The sequence below is a fragment of the Protopterus annectens genome, chromosome 17.part0 (assembly GCF_019279795.1).
Source record: "Protopterus annectens isolate FY-2018-M chromosome 17.part0, PAN1.0, whole genome shotgun sequence".
NCBI lineage: Eukaryota > Metazoa > Chordata > Ceratodontiformes > Protopteridae > Protopterus > Protopterus annectens.
The window spans coordinates 759,434,632-759,451,169 of record NC_056751.1 but is presented as its reverse complement, the minus strand read 5'-3'; the positions used below and the strand labels follow the sequence as shown (position 1 = coordinate 759,451,169).

The following is a 16,538-nucleotide window of genomic DNA, read 5'->3' as shown; positions in this document are numbered from 1 at the left end:
GCCAAAAAAGAGCCATAAAGACGATAGAGTGGACTACTGAGAATAAGAAAGAAATTATGTATTGTTACCATTGTCCATGAAGCCCAGAATTACCAGACAGAAAATATACAAAATGATTAAGAGAGAAAATAGAGGAGAAAAAAATACTTCAAAAGAAAAACTGTCAGAAGCTTCAAATGTAAATTTGTGTTCATTAGCACAACAGATCCATGAAAAATACTATAAAGAGCAAGAAACCTTGGGCTGTATGGAAAAAGCAACAACCGAGGAAGTGCAAAAATATAAAGAAAAAATCCTGCAGACTTTTAAAGGTACAAAAAAGAAATGTGGACATCAGAAAGAGAGAGATATGATATTCTGCAATATTTATGCATCGGAGAAAGCCAAACTACTCGACACAAAAAAGGCAGCCCCAAAGATATTTGAAGAGAAAAACAGGCAAAGGCATCGCATTATGGAAAATTTCACAGTAAAAAATAAGATCACAAAAAGGGAGCATAGAACAGAAAATTAGTGAAGCAGAAATTAAAAAAAAATACACTAAAGTTACAGAATACTTGCAAAGTGAAGGATTTAGTATGAAGTTTAAAGTAGGTTACATCACAGCATGAACGAGTCCCCAAAGTAGGGAAAAAATACAGGAGACGTATGAAGAAGAAATATGGACATGGGAAACAAAAAGAGATTTAATATGGTGCAATATGTATGCAAAGGAGAAAACACAACTAATAAATACAAAAAGAGCAGCACCAAAGATATTTGAAGACAAATATAGGCAAAGGCATCCAGACATGGAAAACTTTACAATAAAAAAAATAAGAAAACAAAGAGGAAAAGTAGAAAAGAGGATTAGTAATGGAGAAGTTAAAGAAACAGAAACTGAGGTTATGGATTACCTGCGAAGTAAAGGATTTAGTGTAGAAAATTTAACTCAGATAACATCACAATGGACATCCAAACTAAGGAGAAATCAGTGGAGCAGGAAGCATCTGATCAGTTGCCATATGAAGATACTTTGCAGCGTTCAATAGGAAACCAGTACAAACGTTCAGATGGAGTTCTAAAGCAAGGGAAGGAACAGCAAACTGGCAATTCTGACGCAGCCAGCGTTGCGGAGTGATAGGCCAGTGAGTTCCCATATGAAAGAACAACAGATGACACAGGATAAAACTGCGGAGAACATGGTGCAAGAAGATGCTCTAGAACTTTCTATAAAATGCCCGCAGGAAATGGAGAACAAAGAATGTGCCCTCAGTTTGGAAGAAAATGATCAAAGATAAGAGTTTGATTTAATAGAGCTGGACAAACATATACAGAAGTTTGATAATACAAATGAACACAGTAATTAGGACTGTTCATATAAAGTCATGCGATATAACAGAAGTAAATAGGATATATCACTGTGCAGCTAAATTAATAACAGATAAAGTCTTACCACAAAAACAGTAGTAAGGGAAAGGAAGGGGAGAAATTGAATGCCATCATGGAAGTATTGAATAGAGAAAACTATGAAGCAATTAACACAAGAAGTGTCACTGTTAGAAGAGGGAACAGATCAACAAAAATACTCAGAAAGATAGAGGTGATAAGAGCAACATGCAGTATTATAACAGATTAAGATCTAACGTGCACTATCGCAAATAATAAATTAATATATCAGCACAGGCAGAACAATTTAGAAGATATGCAGATAAATATAAAGGAAAAATATAAAATAAGGAATTTACTGATGACCAAAAAAGGTTTTACTGAGAATTGGAAAACAAGGCAAAAGGAATTGAAACATCACAAAAATAAAAGAAGAAATAGATACATTTTTGAGAAATATCTAGGAAGATCCTGTGGAACATAATAGAGATACTAAATGGATAGAAGAAGTAAAAGAAAGAATAAGAAGTTTAAAGGTACAGGATATGAAATGGGATGAAGTAACAGCCAGAGAGAGTGAAACAAAGTTAAGAAAAGCCTCTAACTGGAAAACCCCAGGCCCAGATGCAGTACCTAACTTCTGGCTAAAAGTATTAACATCTTTACATGAAGATTTAGCCATGAAAAAGAACTATTTATAATGCGCAACCCGAACAGACACCAATCTAGTTAACAATACGAAAACAATACTCCTACTTAACAGCGAACCTGCAAGCTATCTTAAACAACTATAGACCAATAACTTGCCTTCCGACGACGTATAAACTATACACTGGAATTGATGCAGACAGAGTTTATAGTCATTTAGAAGAAAACTCAATTATGGCAACAGAACAAAAGGATTGTTGTTGAAGTCATAATGGAGAACTGTGAAAAGGGGAAGAATCTTAAGTATGGCATGGATAGATTACAGAAACATTTGACAGGATTCCATATTCATGGATAAAACAGCGTTTAAAAATCTAAAAGGTATACCCTACAATGATCAATTACATTACAGCAACCATAAAACAGTTGCAAACCACTCTGCAGTTAAGCCATGATAAAGGAGAAATTATTTTCCCATGGATAAAAAATTCAAAGGGGGATATCCAAGGTGACTCTCTGGCACTGCTGCTCTTTTGTCCTGTCCTTAACCCATTAAACTGTCTACTTAATTTAGATAATGGCTACAAATCTGGCTCCCAAAAAACAACAAAATGAAAGACTTCTCACCTTCTTTTTGTAGATGATTTAAAACTGTACAGTTCATCAGATGAGTAACTGAAAGCACAACTGCAAGTAGTCAAAACTTTTTCAGATGATAATGTCATTCGGTCTTGATAAATGTGCAAAAGCAACCTTTAACGCAGGAAAGCTACAGCACCAAGGAAACCTCAGTTTGGGACATGAATGTGATAGAACTTGAGCAAGAGGGAGTGTACAAATATCTGGGAACTGATGAAGGATTAACAATAAAACATGAACAAACGTGAATAAAACTTAGTAAGGGATAATTTAGAACACTTACATTAATATTGAAAACATTGTTGACATCTAGGAGTAGACGTCAACAATGTTTCCAATATTAATGCTCTAAAGTCTCTACCAACTTCTGGAAAGTGACTCAGTAACGGGCACAAATAAACTATACCAGGTTGTAAGGCAAAGATATAGAAGATAGCCAAACACCCTTCATAAGGAATGCCAGCAACAACCTGCTCACCAGTCCACAGGACATCAAAGGCAGATGGAAGGAGCATTTCCCGCAGCTTCTGAATGAAGAAACCCACAGAAGTTGCACTGCCCCAGAAATAGCCTACGATGAGAGAAGAAGAGGAGCCCTCCTTAGAAGAAATAAGAACAGCACTAAGGAAGATGAAGTCAGGGGAAGCAACAAGCTGAGATGAGGTCGCAGCAGATATGATAAAGATGTTGGGTGAGATAGGGGAGAAATGGCTCCTGAAGGTACTAATAACAGTGTGGAGAGATAGGTGTATCCCAGATGACTGGAGAATAAGCATACTCGTGCCAGTGTACAAGAACAAAGGGGACATCCACAACTGTGGGCAGTACAGAGGCATCAAACTCCTAACACATTGAGTGAAGGTTCTGGACAGGGTGACTGATAAATGGATACACAGAGTAGTACAATGTAAGATGGGAGATGAGCAGTTAGACTTCAGATCAGGCTGCAGCACAATTCACCCGATGTTTGCAATGAGACAGATACTTGATAAGAAGCTAGAGATGAGGAGAGAGTCCATATGGGCATTCTTAGACTTGGAGAAAGCATATGACAAGGTTCCAAGAAAGCTGATCTGGGCAGTACTGCAGTGGTTTGAAGTCCCAGAAATATTGGTAGAATTAATGCAGGCTATGTACTAGGACCCAGTGACTCAAGTACGAACACTGTTCGGTCTCACAGAGAGGTTCTCAGTGGGAGTGGGTGTAGACCAGGGTTCAGCTCTGAGCCCACTGCTGGTCATACTGGTGATGAACTACATTAGCAAACAGGTTGGAGGGGTCAGAGCAACAAAGCTGCTGTATGCAGACGATGTGGCAGAGCAGGCAGACTGAGCTAGAACTTCAGCAAATGACAGGAGAATGGAATGCAAATCTGAAGGCACATTGGATGAAACTAAGCACAGATAAGATGGTGGTAATGGCAGCAAATTAGGGAAATCAGAAGAAGCTGAGAATAGAGATAGAAAGGAAGATAGTGGAACAGGTAAACAGCTTCAAGTATCTGGGAGGTGTTGAGGAAAAGGGTAGTCTGAATGAAGAGGTCAAAGCTAGAATCAGAGGGTCTACAGCCAAATGCCACAGAATATCAGATGTAGTCTATGACAAATAATGCCAAAGAAGCTGAAAAGTAAGGTGTACAAGACAGTGGTGCGACCAGTACTACTGTATGGTACAGAAACCTGGGCAGTAAAAGCAGAACAGCTGAAGAAGCTAGAGGTGATGGAAATGAAGTGCCTGAGAAAGGTGATAGGATGCACACTGTGGTACAGACGAATAAATGAGGACATAAAAGCAGAAGCCAAAGTAGCTCCAATTGCAGAAAATGTCAAAGGGAACAGATTACAGTGGTTTGGGCACATGTAGAAAAGCAGAAGACAGTCTGGTGAGGAAGATTTGGGACAGACAAGAAGAAGGTAAGAGGAAGCAAGACCATCCAGCAAAGAGGTGGATGGATTGTGTAAAAGAAGATTTGCGACAGTCAGGCATGAGTGGTGAAGAAGGCAGGAGTGTGGCACTGAATCAAAAGAGTTGGTGACAGTTAACACAATATGCCAACCCAATGTAGAAAAATGGGAAAAAAGGGGCTGATGATGATGATGTTGACATCTAGGTTTAAAGTCCAAACTATAAACCAATTTGCTCTCCCTGTCCTAACTTACAGTTTTAGAGAGACTAACTGGCCCCAAAAGGTGATGGATAGGTTGGACAGAAAAATGTACAGTTGTGTAAAATCTTTCCATAAGAGCAGATGTCCTGGGGAGGAGCCTGAATGGCTAACTGTAAGCAGCAGTATTTTAGAGCTCCATATAACTAGTTAAATAAGACAGGAAAAATATTCTTTTTTTTTCTTCAAAGTATAAAATCTTATAGATAAAGGTCTAATTTACATAATTAGAAACTTTGGTGAAGTTTTACAAATAATTTCCTGTCAAAAAGCTTGGAGATATATTCACTTGTTAAAATGAGCAACTCAAGGAATTCTCACCAGGATGCTGCCTTAAAGAAGGAACTACAACAGATGACATCTACCCAGCAGGAGTTGGCTTTGAAGATGGATGATTTTAAAGAGAACCTAGAAAATCTTAAAACAAGCAGTCAAAAACAGGCGGACACCCTCAAGGAAATGCTACAACAACAACAGACAAGGATAACAGGAATAGAGATTTCTCTAAATGACTTAGAAAGCAGACTTAAGGAAGAGGAAACGGAAAGAACTGCTTCTTAAACAAAACACTTGGTTGGTAATAAATTAGATGACTTGGAAAATAGGGAGAGGAGAAATAACATCAGGATTTTTGGATTACCTGTAAACACAGAAGGTGAGGATATTATTTCCTTCTTATCAAGATGGATCCCTGACTTTTTAAATTTAAAAGAAGGACTTTCCTTTGGCATTGAAAGGGCACACAGAGCTCTTGGGAAACCTACCACAAACTCAAACTCTCCTCCTAGGTCAATAATTATCAAATTTCTTTCATACTTGGACAAGGAACTGATTTTAAGATCTGCTTGGAGGAAGGCACCTCTAAAATATAAACAGAGCCTGATAAGATTTGATAATGGCTATTCATCTAGAATAATGGAACAAAGGAAAAAAGTGTGGCCAATGATGAAGTTTCTGAAACAAAATAACATCAAGGCACAACTTGCATATCCAGCTAAGAGAAGAATACTGTATGCCAACGAGATGAGGACTTTAACTGACTTAGAGGAAGCCTCTTCATTTATTAAAACTAATAATATGATTACTTTAGCAGAAGATATGGATTGGATGTCACCTTCTCTCAAGAGAACAAAAGAAACAAATGTCTGGACAGACTTCAAAAAGAAGAAGCAAAAGACTGACACTGTTACAGCCAAATCTCTCAAAGCATCGACTATGATATGAATCGTTTTAACATTACTTTAAAGGACCAGTTTTACTGCTTGGAATTTTAAAACAAAGGTAACTAACTACTGGGATCTTTATCTATATTTTTTTGAACATAGATGACACATGATAGTTTTCACATTACCTCAGGTATGTAAAACAGGGCACTTTTCTTTCACAGAAGGAGGGTTATACAGCACATAAAATATATATACTGTAAATCAACATACATAGTAAATGTGTATTTTCTCTTAATTTTCTCTTTTCTTTCTCTCTTCTCTCTTTTCTCATTATTTATTTTAACTGCATCTTGTCTCCCTTTCTAAATTCTCTCCTATTTACTATACTAATATAGTCTGTATATATTTAATATCTCACTATCTATACATAGATAAATAATAGTCTAAAATAATCTAGTTTTAAGGTAGACTAATTGGAATAGTGAACTTAATTAATTATTACAATATTTATTAGATTAATGAGAGTCACTGTTATGCTTATTGGGATGTCCCATTCATGTACATATGTCCTTTTAATTATTTCCTTTCAGTATTCACAAATATATATATATATATATATATATATATATATAAAAAAGGAGGGAAAAATGTATTGTCGCTTAAGAGAAGTGAAGCTTTCTTCACAGTCTATTTGCGTTGCCATAGCAACAGTAAACAATTGCTGCAGTTTCTAAGGACACTGTGAATCTGCAAAGTGCATTTAGCCTCACAGATAACAAATAATAAGAAAAAATAATGTTTAGTTATTAAAATGAAATACAACCTAAACAAGGTAAAATAAATACATAATAGGACTATTTGTAAATATTTTATGATTTATCCTCATAGGATTACATATTCCTGGAAACACAACTGAAATGTTCCCAAACTACATGTGCACTTAAATGTAGCTGCTTGATTAAAAAGTATTACTCAGTTTAACATGCTGATTTCACAAGCTGTCTGCACTGTACAAGTCACATTTTATATGTTACTTTCCAAAACTACATGTGCACTTAAATGTAGCTGCTTGATTAAAAAGTATTACTCACTTTAACATGCTGATTTCACAAGCTGTCTGCACTGTAAAAGATTTTATATGACGCTGTCCGGTTCGATTCTCAGCTAGAGCGTCTTCTGCGTGGAGACATGCGTGAATGGGCATACCTTCGTTGAAGGTTGTGCGTCAGGGCTGGTAACTCGGCACGTAAAAATCAACTACCAATTATTAGCGGACTGGAGTTCCGCTGTGGCGACCCCTAACCGGGAAAAGCCGAAAGACACGAACGAACTTGAAATAGTCAGTCTCTAGTGCACAAGAAAAGATGCATATTACTTTTTGCAACATGTTATCTTTGCAGTTACCTCACACTCTGTACAAACTCACTTGGCAACTGATAGCTATTCATTTAAAATATCAGTTTAAATATGAAATGTGCCCTTGGAATGCTACTGACATTTTGACAAAATATAATCTGAACTGTAAAATGAATGACTTGAAAGAAGTGAAGTAATGCATAGATTTCAAAGACAGTTCTTGACACTACAGTAAAAGTAAAAATATATATTCACAAGGAAGTATTGAACTGTTTCAAGTCTTCCAGTTAAAATAGCTTACTGTCAACATTTTGCGATATCAGAAAGTTTGAAGAGCTAGGAAATTACTATTATTTGTCTTTATAATGATTATTAGACCGATGTTAGACTCTGCTTAGTTTAATGAATTGTGACATGTTTAAGAGGAAAAGTGGACTCAGTTACTCACATTGGACTACACATTCCTGGAAACTCAACTGAAATGTCCCCAAATTACTTGTGAATTTAAATGAAACTGCCTGATTAATAAGCATAACTTACTTTAACAACCTGAATCCATAAGCTATCTGCTCTATATATGCTACATTATATATGTCACTTGCATATGACAGTCTCTAGAGCACACGAAAAAATACATATTATACAATGACCCCACATTAATATTCAAAAATGTGCACGCTGATTGGTCAGCATGCACGTTGTAAATCCGAGTTAGAGTAATGGAAAAAGGTCCGGTCGCCCAGACTTTTTCCATTACTATAACTCTTACAGCAACACTGTCGCGCTATGTTAAACTATGTTAAACGAGTTTAACATAGCATAGCAGTTTGTAAAAAGCAATGGAGATCTTGCTTTCTCCGTTGCATTTGCTCACAGCTCTAATGTACTGCGTAGGCATACGCAAGCGCAGTACATCAGAACTGCCGCAGAATACCAGACAGCTGCGGAAGGGCAGCAAGGAGGCATTATACAATGCCATTATTTAAGAAAAGTAATTTTTTTTTTCCTTAAATAATGTCATTGTAAAATAGCAATAATCCACTTCTGGGTGTTGGTAATGCTGGATTTACCCACGGTTGGCTTTGTTTGGCCACTCGGGCTTCGCCCTTGTGACCAAACCACACCAACCGTGGGTAAATCCAGCATTACCCACACCCAAGCATGGGTTATTGCTATATTATTTTTGCAACATGCAATATTTGCACTAACCATACATTCTAAACTAACTCAATTGGCAACTGACAAGTTATTTATTTGAAACATCAGTCTAAATATTAATTGTGCTCTTGAAATATTGCCATTTTGACAAACAAAACCTGAATTGAAAAAGGAATGATTTGAAGAAGTGAAGTATTGTACAGATTTCAAAGACAGCTATTGACACTACAATATAAGTAGAAATGTATACATGCAAGGAAAAATTGAAATGCTTTATACTTTTATTTAAAATAGCTTATTGTTAACTTTTTGCTTTATCACAAAATATAAAGAGCTAGGAAATTATTTCTAATTTGTCTTTATAATGTTTACTAAAGTGATGTTAGTCACCGACTTGTTTAATGGATTGAGAGTCATGTCCAAGACGGACTACTGAATGTTATTTCTGTTTGCCTATGTTTGCTGAATTTCTTTTATTAGCACTGATTTAAAACAAGGGAAAGAAAGGGGAGGGAAATCTCTGTTTTTGGTCACGGGAGGAGAGGCTTGGAGAGTATTCTAACTGCCCCGAGAGCTGTCTAAGAGGCTCTAAACACTGATTAATACTTACCTAAGGTAAGTCTTGATTACCATATAGGTACCTATACATTCGTTCTAGACCTGATGTGATTACCCATTCTGGAAGCAGGAGGTCCCCTATGCAGGATGGGAATTGTCAGGGTGATCATAGCTCATTCTTAGACTCTGCTTTGTAAATCTATAAATATGTAAAAGCACTGCACACTAGAATGTAGGGCACCTCTACTCAGAGTCAGGATACCACTGATAACCCATGTCATTTCCTAAGTGCAAGTTGAAGTTGGTGAGCTGAATAGTGGGAAAGTAAAGGAAGACAGTACACCTACAGTAAATTCATATTTCATGGTAATCACTCATTGTCTCCTGCAGAGTCCTTTTAGTCAAATTATTTTAGTAATAATCTATTTGTTGTTGGCTTATTTAGTGTTTGCTCCTCTGTTGCATTTAATTTATCCAAAATGACATATCTGACATGTTTGGGATCTCTTAAGGATAACTAAGTATTGGATACATAATTGTTTACACTACTAACATTCCATCCTGATCTATAAAATAATATAGAATAATAATAGAATAATATAGAATTTCATCTCTCTTTTAAGAAAATTCTCCATATAATAATTTAACATATGGAGCTCAGTTGATACTGTTGGTTAAAGGTATGAGTGATAATCCAATAGATCTATCTTTATCTATTGGATTAGGAATGATTTTCATTCCATGTTTAATGGGAAATTCATACTTACTTGTATTTGATACTTTAGAATTAATGTTTTATAGAAGTACTTTTTTTAAAACCTGACTAGAATTTTACCTTACTTGTATTTAAAGAAGAACATTAAATTACACTCCCAGGTTTTCACACATAAAAATAACATTCAATGTTATCAGAGAATATGGTATAACTACTATAATCAAAATAAAAAAAGAAGCAAAACGTTTCTTCCAACAATAACTTGAAATGGATTTAACATTCTTATCATTAAACACTAATGGCTTAAATAATGCAAATAAAAGATCAAACTTTCTAAAATATTTAAATCTAAATAAGGCACAAGTAGTATTTCTCCAGGAAACCCATTTTAAGACTAATGATAACTTTATTTGGAACCCTAAGGACTATACAGTCTTAGCTCAATCCTCCTACAGAACAAAGACAAAAGGAGTATCAATCCTCTGGGAGAAAAACATAATCACTCCAAACGTTATTTATAAATATGAAGACAAAGAAGGTCTACTAGTGTTTGTTATAATTAAATTTAATAACAGAATATGGACCTTAGCTAATCTATATTGGTTCCCAGGAATTGGAGCAGGAACGGTTAAAAACACCGAGATTTTATTTCCAACAATTATAAAGGAAATCTTATACTGGGAGGAGACTTTAATTGTACCTTAGAAGCTTCTGAAACCACCAAGAAGTCTTTTCGCATAGCAACTATTTCAAAATCCTTAAAAAGATGGATTGATTCATTTCATTTCATTTAATTTAATAGACACTTTTAAAATAAAAGATGATAAATCTTTATTTTCCCATAAAGACCATAGATATGGAGCACAAACCAGAATAGACAAATTATTCGTAGTTCAAGATTTACAAACAAAAATCCTCAACTTCTCAATAGTTCCATGCCCCTTCTCAGATCATGACTCTCTGATAATGAAGCTCCAAATAGAGTTTAAACCTTTAATCCTCTCAACTAGAATTCCATCATATATCACGAAAATTAAAGAATTCAGACCCTGGATGTTGTCAGAACTACAATTATTTCTTGAAATTAATAATACAACAGAAATCAGTAGAGTCATGGTTTGGGACTCATTAAAAGCGTATTTATTTGGTAAGACCCTTAGCTGGTACAAAAACAAAGTTAGGGAGTGGGAAACTGAATCATTAGACTTGCAAACCAGACTCGACAGCAAAATCTAAAAAAAATCAGAACTGTTCAGAAGTCAAAAAAGAAATAGAGGAATTAAATAAAAAATATAATGAAATTCTAATACACACAACTTGTCTAGCCTTGGAAAAATTAAAAATAAACTCATTAGCCACCTCCCCAGATATCTGCATAACTTATCTACAAGAATTAAAATACAATCTAAAGCAAATAACATTAGTAGTATATATCATGAAAAGAAAGGAAAAAAGTATCAGATATAGGAGACATCCTTGAAGCATTTTGGTTCCATTATATGGAACACTTAAAAAAAGAAGATTTAGATACCAACCAAATAAACTTAGATACAAACGTTATCAATATAAAAAAATTCCCGAAAACTTAAAACTAGACCTACAAAAACCGATATCCTACAAAGAAATTGTTGACAAAATAAAAGAAAGTAAATCTAATAAAGCTCCAGGGATAGATGGTATAATTACGGAAATTTACAAACTCTTCCCTTCAACAGTAATCTCCCTTTTTCATAAAACTTTGCTAGAAGTCCAGTCAGAAGCAAAATACCACCCTCATGGAAATATTCTCTCATAACACCAATTCTAAAAGATAATAAACCATCAGACCTTTGCACCTCATACAGAGACCTATATTACTGAATGATTACAAAATATTCATGTCAATCCTAGCTAACAGAATGAAAATCCCACTTTCAAAGACAATTAATAATGATCAAACTGGATTTTTATATAACAGGCACACACATGATAATATTAAAAGGATACTTACTCTTATAGATTATGTGAATAAAGAAGATAGAGAAACACTTGTAATCAGATTAGACATAGAAAAAGCCTTTGATTCCCTCAACTGGCAATATCTATTTAAAACTTTAACATTATTTGAATTTCCTCCTCCCTTCATCTTATTACTAAAAAACATATACATTAAATTAGGCCCTTTCACCTCAGAATCTAGTCATATAACGAAAAGTACTAAACAAGGATGCCCCTCTTTCTTCTATTTTATTTGCTTTGGCTATAAAATACTTGCAGAAATAATACACAACAATCCAAGAATAAAAGGAATAGAAGTCTATGACCAGTACATATCTAAAATAAAGCTTTTTGCTGATGATATTTTATTAACCCTGTCATACGCCAGAGTCATTAGGAGAGCTAGAAGTAGTAATGGTGAAATTTTATAAGACTTCAGGTCTACACTTTAATAGATAAAAATCAAAATTTATATTTTTAAATAAGAAAAAAGAACTACAAGTTACAGATAAATCCATCATAGGGAAACAAGAACTTACGCTAAATTATTTAGGAATAGTGTTATGCAAAAATATAAATGAAACAATATTAATAAATTATAACAACATTATTGAAACAATAAAAATATATATAGAAAAATGGAACAAAATTATATTAACTTTTGAAGACAGAAAATAAAAATGGTCTTATTGCCAAAAATACTATATGTAGCATTAGCAATACAGTTAATTCCTGAAAGATGCATTCTTAAAGAAATAAACTCATGTTTAATAAACTTTTTATGGTATCCCAAAAAGAATAGAGTAGCTCTAAACTCATCACATTAGACCCTGGAAACAAGGGGGATTGAACGTCCCAGAAATAGAAACACATATAAAAGCATCTGTGCTTAAAACTAGAATAGACTGAATAAACCCAAATTATTTTGCCTACTGGAAAGAATTAACAACGACTATATTAACAAATTAATGTAATCTGTTACAAAAATGTTTAATAGTAGACAAATCAAACAAACCCTGGTACATACTATGCATAAGTATAGAATACAATATAACAATCTTCTAAAACAACACTGGTTAATCATTACATCCATTCCTTTAGTAAACTTATCAATGCAGACATAGATCTAAAACTTTGGTTTGACCTTTTAACCCCATTTACCATCACTAAGAACTTTCCTCACAAAATATATAGGGAAACAATAACCTCCTGGGAACAAAATGGATTCTTAAGCTGGTTTCAATGTGTAAATAAATTAAATGTTTTAGATATACACATGATAAAAACTGCTTACAATATTCCAACATAGGACTGTTTAACCTTACAAAGCATTCTAATGTACACTCAAGATTTATGCAGATTAATTAATAATTCCTCATTTAAAGATATTCCAAATCTAATATGTTTTCTGTATGAATTTATATATAATAGTTGTGAAAAGAAAAATTCCATTTCAAATCTATATAAAGAGTTAATAACATACAAAACAATTAACAAACCATCATACTGGCAGTTCTTAATAAAAGGTCAGTCATTGCAGTTAACTGAAGAAATTAAAACTAACATCTTACTATCAGTTAATTACACCTCTAACACACAGTACTGGAAAATATTTAATTGGAAATACTTACACAGAGCATTTTTAACACCAGATAGAATTAAAAAGATCAGTACTACTACAAATGGTTTTTGCTGGAGGTGTGAAAAGTCAAATAAAGCAGACCGGATTCATATTTTTTTATGAATGTAATAAAATTAAATCATATTGGAATAGAATCAATCATTTTTTTACAAAGCTTTATTTAATGAATCCTTTACCTTAACTAAAGTATTGATTATACTAAATGTAAATGAAGGCCCCTACCTGAATAAGACAAATATGTATTTGTTATGGACAATACTTGCTATATCTAGGAAATGCATAACCAGAAGGTAGAATTCAAATACACCCCCGACCTTGGAAGAATTCTACACTTTACTGAAGACAACTGCATTGATGGAAATAAAAATCAAAGAACTACGAATTTATCCCAGGCCATTGGTAAATAATCCTTGGAAGAAAGTTATATCTTTGTTGGACACTCTGCAATAATCAATATTGTATCTCTGATAACTGATCTGTTAATTCTATATTTAATAACATACAGTGTATATAACTGAAAGTCAGGCTATTGTAAATATTGTATATAGTTGTTTAAAATGATATTTAAAAATATTATGTAAATGTTATTTTAATTGAAAATAAAAAAATATTTGAGGAAAAAAAAAGAGAGTAGCTGTCCTTTCCTTTACTGTTGCAGGATTCCTTAAGTCTGGGATTCCCTGTCTTGGGTAAGCCCAACGTCCAGCCAGTATACAAAAGCCTACTGTTGCTTTAAGGTGCGCTATACATCAGATGTATGCTGCTCATGTAGCATAGAGCATAAAGATGACATCCAGATGTACCATCTTCAGAAATGATAGCCAGAGTAGGAACGCCAGTCCAAGGAAAACCAAGAGGCAACTAGTACATCCAGGAGGGAAATGGACCAGGGGGAGGAGGGAAGGAGTGAATACTGTAACAGAGAAAGAAAGGACATGTATTGTTATGGTAAGATTTTACACAACTGTACTATGTCCTTCCATTTACAGGTTGCAGTATTCCTTACATCTGGGAGAATGCCAAAGCGCAAGAAGAAACTTGGGAGGAGGAAGGACCAGCAGAGCCCTCTAGGAAGCCATGAAGAATGGCCCTTGCAAAACCAGCTCTAGTTCTGGAGATTCCATCCAACTGAAGTCCAGGTAGCTGCCTCAAGAATAGAGTTAGTATCCAAACCCTTGAAAAAATGAACCAGAAGAAGCCACAAGTCTAACTCAAGCAGAATGAACCTTTACAGAAGAAGGAAGGCTCTTACCATGAAAAGTATTACAAAAAGAAATAGCCTTTGAGATCCAAAATAGCCTTTGAGATCCAAAAAGAAATAGTTTGCTTAGATACAGCTAAATCTAGGGACCTAAGATGAAAAGAAACATACAACTGAAAACAATATCCAATAGACAGTCATATCCAAATAAACCCTGAGCTGCCTATGCACATCCAAAGTATGCAGCATCCTCTCACTGTCAGGTTGCGTAGAGGGGAAAAAATTAGGCAAATAAATAGACTGATTAAGTGACAACTTATTAACCACCTTGGGCGTAAAAGAAGGATTAGTACGCAAGGACACTATGTCCTTATTAAACACCAAAAAAGGATGACATGTCATAAGGGCTTGAAGCTCAGACACCCATCTGGCAGAAGTAAGGGCTAAGAAAAGAACAGTCTTCCAAGAGCAATGTTGCAAGAAAGCTGAAGCAACAGGCTCAAAAGGAGCCTGAGCCAATTTCTCCAAAACAAAACTCAGATCCCAAGGAGGAAGACCAGGCTTCCTGGGAGGCCTAATATGAAGGATGCCTTTAAGGAATTGTGTATCTCCTCCTTTAGCTTCCAGATTTGAAGCTAAAGGCAGACAAGTAGAGAGAGCTGGTAAGTGGGCCTTAACAGAATAAGCCAACCCAGCACTGAGCAACTCACACAAAGAAAGAACCACAGGAACAACCACATAAAGTGGACCCAGGTTACCAGAGAGACAAACAGAAAACCTCTTCCATTTGGATAAATAGGATTTCCTGGTATTGGGTTTCCTGGCCTCATGCAGGACCCTAAGCACATCCACAGAAAAAAAGATGTTTATGTGGAGTCAAAATCCTATCACTCACAGTGTCAGTTGAAGAGTGGACAGGTGGGGATGGATGGCAGATCCCTTGCCTTCTGTGAGAAAGTCCACCCTGTGAGGTAACTTGTGATGATTGCCCTTGGCTAAATGCAGAAGAGGAGGGAACCAGTGATGTCTGGGGCAAGATTTTGGGAGCATCCTGATGAATTTTGAACAGGACTTTTGGAATGAAAGGAAGGAGAGGGACTGCATAAAGAAGTATCCCCTACCAAGAAAAAAAGGGGGCGTCCACCTTCCACACCAGAGGAACTGGGACTCAGGCACAAAACAGAGGAAGTTGACTGTTCAGAGGGGAGGCGAACAGATCTGCTCGAGGAGTACCCCAATGGTGGACAATGTCCAAAAACACATCTCTGTGAAGCATCCATTCATGGGATTTAGTTGAGGACCTGTTTAGAGTGTCTGCCACAATGTTTTCATCTGAACGAATGTTAACTTCCTGAAGATTCACTTGATACTGGACAGCAAGATCCCATACCTGGAGTGCCAAATGGCAAAGAAGATAAGATCTTGTCCCCCCCACCATTTGTTTACATACCACATCACTGTGGGGGTGTCTGTAAACACCTTCAGAGGTCCCAGGGAGAAAAGAGGATGAAAAGCCTGAAGAGCCAGCAGAAGGGCTCGCATCTCCTTGACAATGATGTGCTCCTTCTGCTGATGAGGCAACCACACCCCCCTGCACCTTAAGGGAGACAAAAGATGCTCCCTATCCCATGTCTGAAGCATCCGTGAATAGCTCCTGAGAGGGAAGAGGGGGATGAAAAGGGAGCCCTGGATTTAAAGACAACTGCTGGATCAAGCAGTGAAGTTCTTCTTGAGACAAGGTAGAAGAGGGACTATAAATTCTAGAGGATGTTCATTTTGAAGCCAAACTGACTTCAGAAATCATAAACATTCTCATGTGGAGTTTGTACAGAGGAAGCATAGGGATGGTGGATGCCATGAAACCCAGAGCACTCAGAAGCTTCCTGGCTGTATTGGAGGCCAGAGGAAGAAGAGTTTGAAAGAAGGAAATGAGAGTTAAGGCCATG

General features: G+C 35.7%; 1 protein-coding gene across 4 annotated transcripts in view; it reads right to left on the bottom strand.

Moving 5' to 3' along the window:
• The window catches only part of LOC122791658 (branched-chain-amino-acid aminotransferase, cytosolic-like), a 661,658-nt gene that overhangs the window by 370,431 nt on the left and 274,689 nt on the right, over positions 1–16,538 (bottom strand). The gene's annotated exons all lie outside the window — the stretch shown is intronic.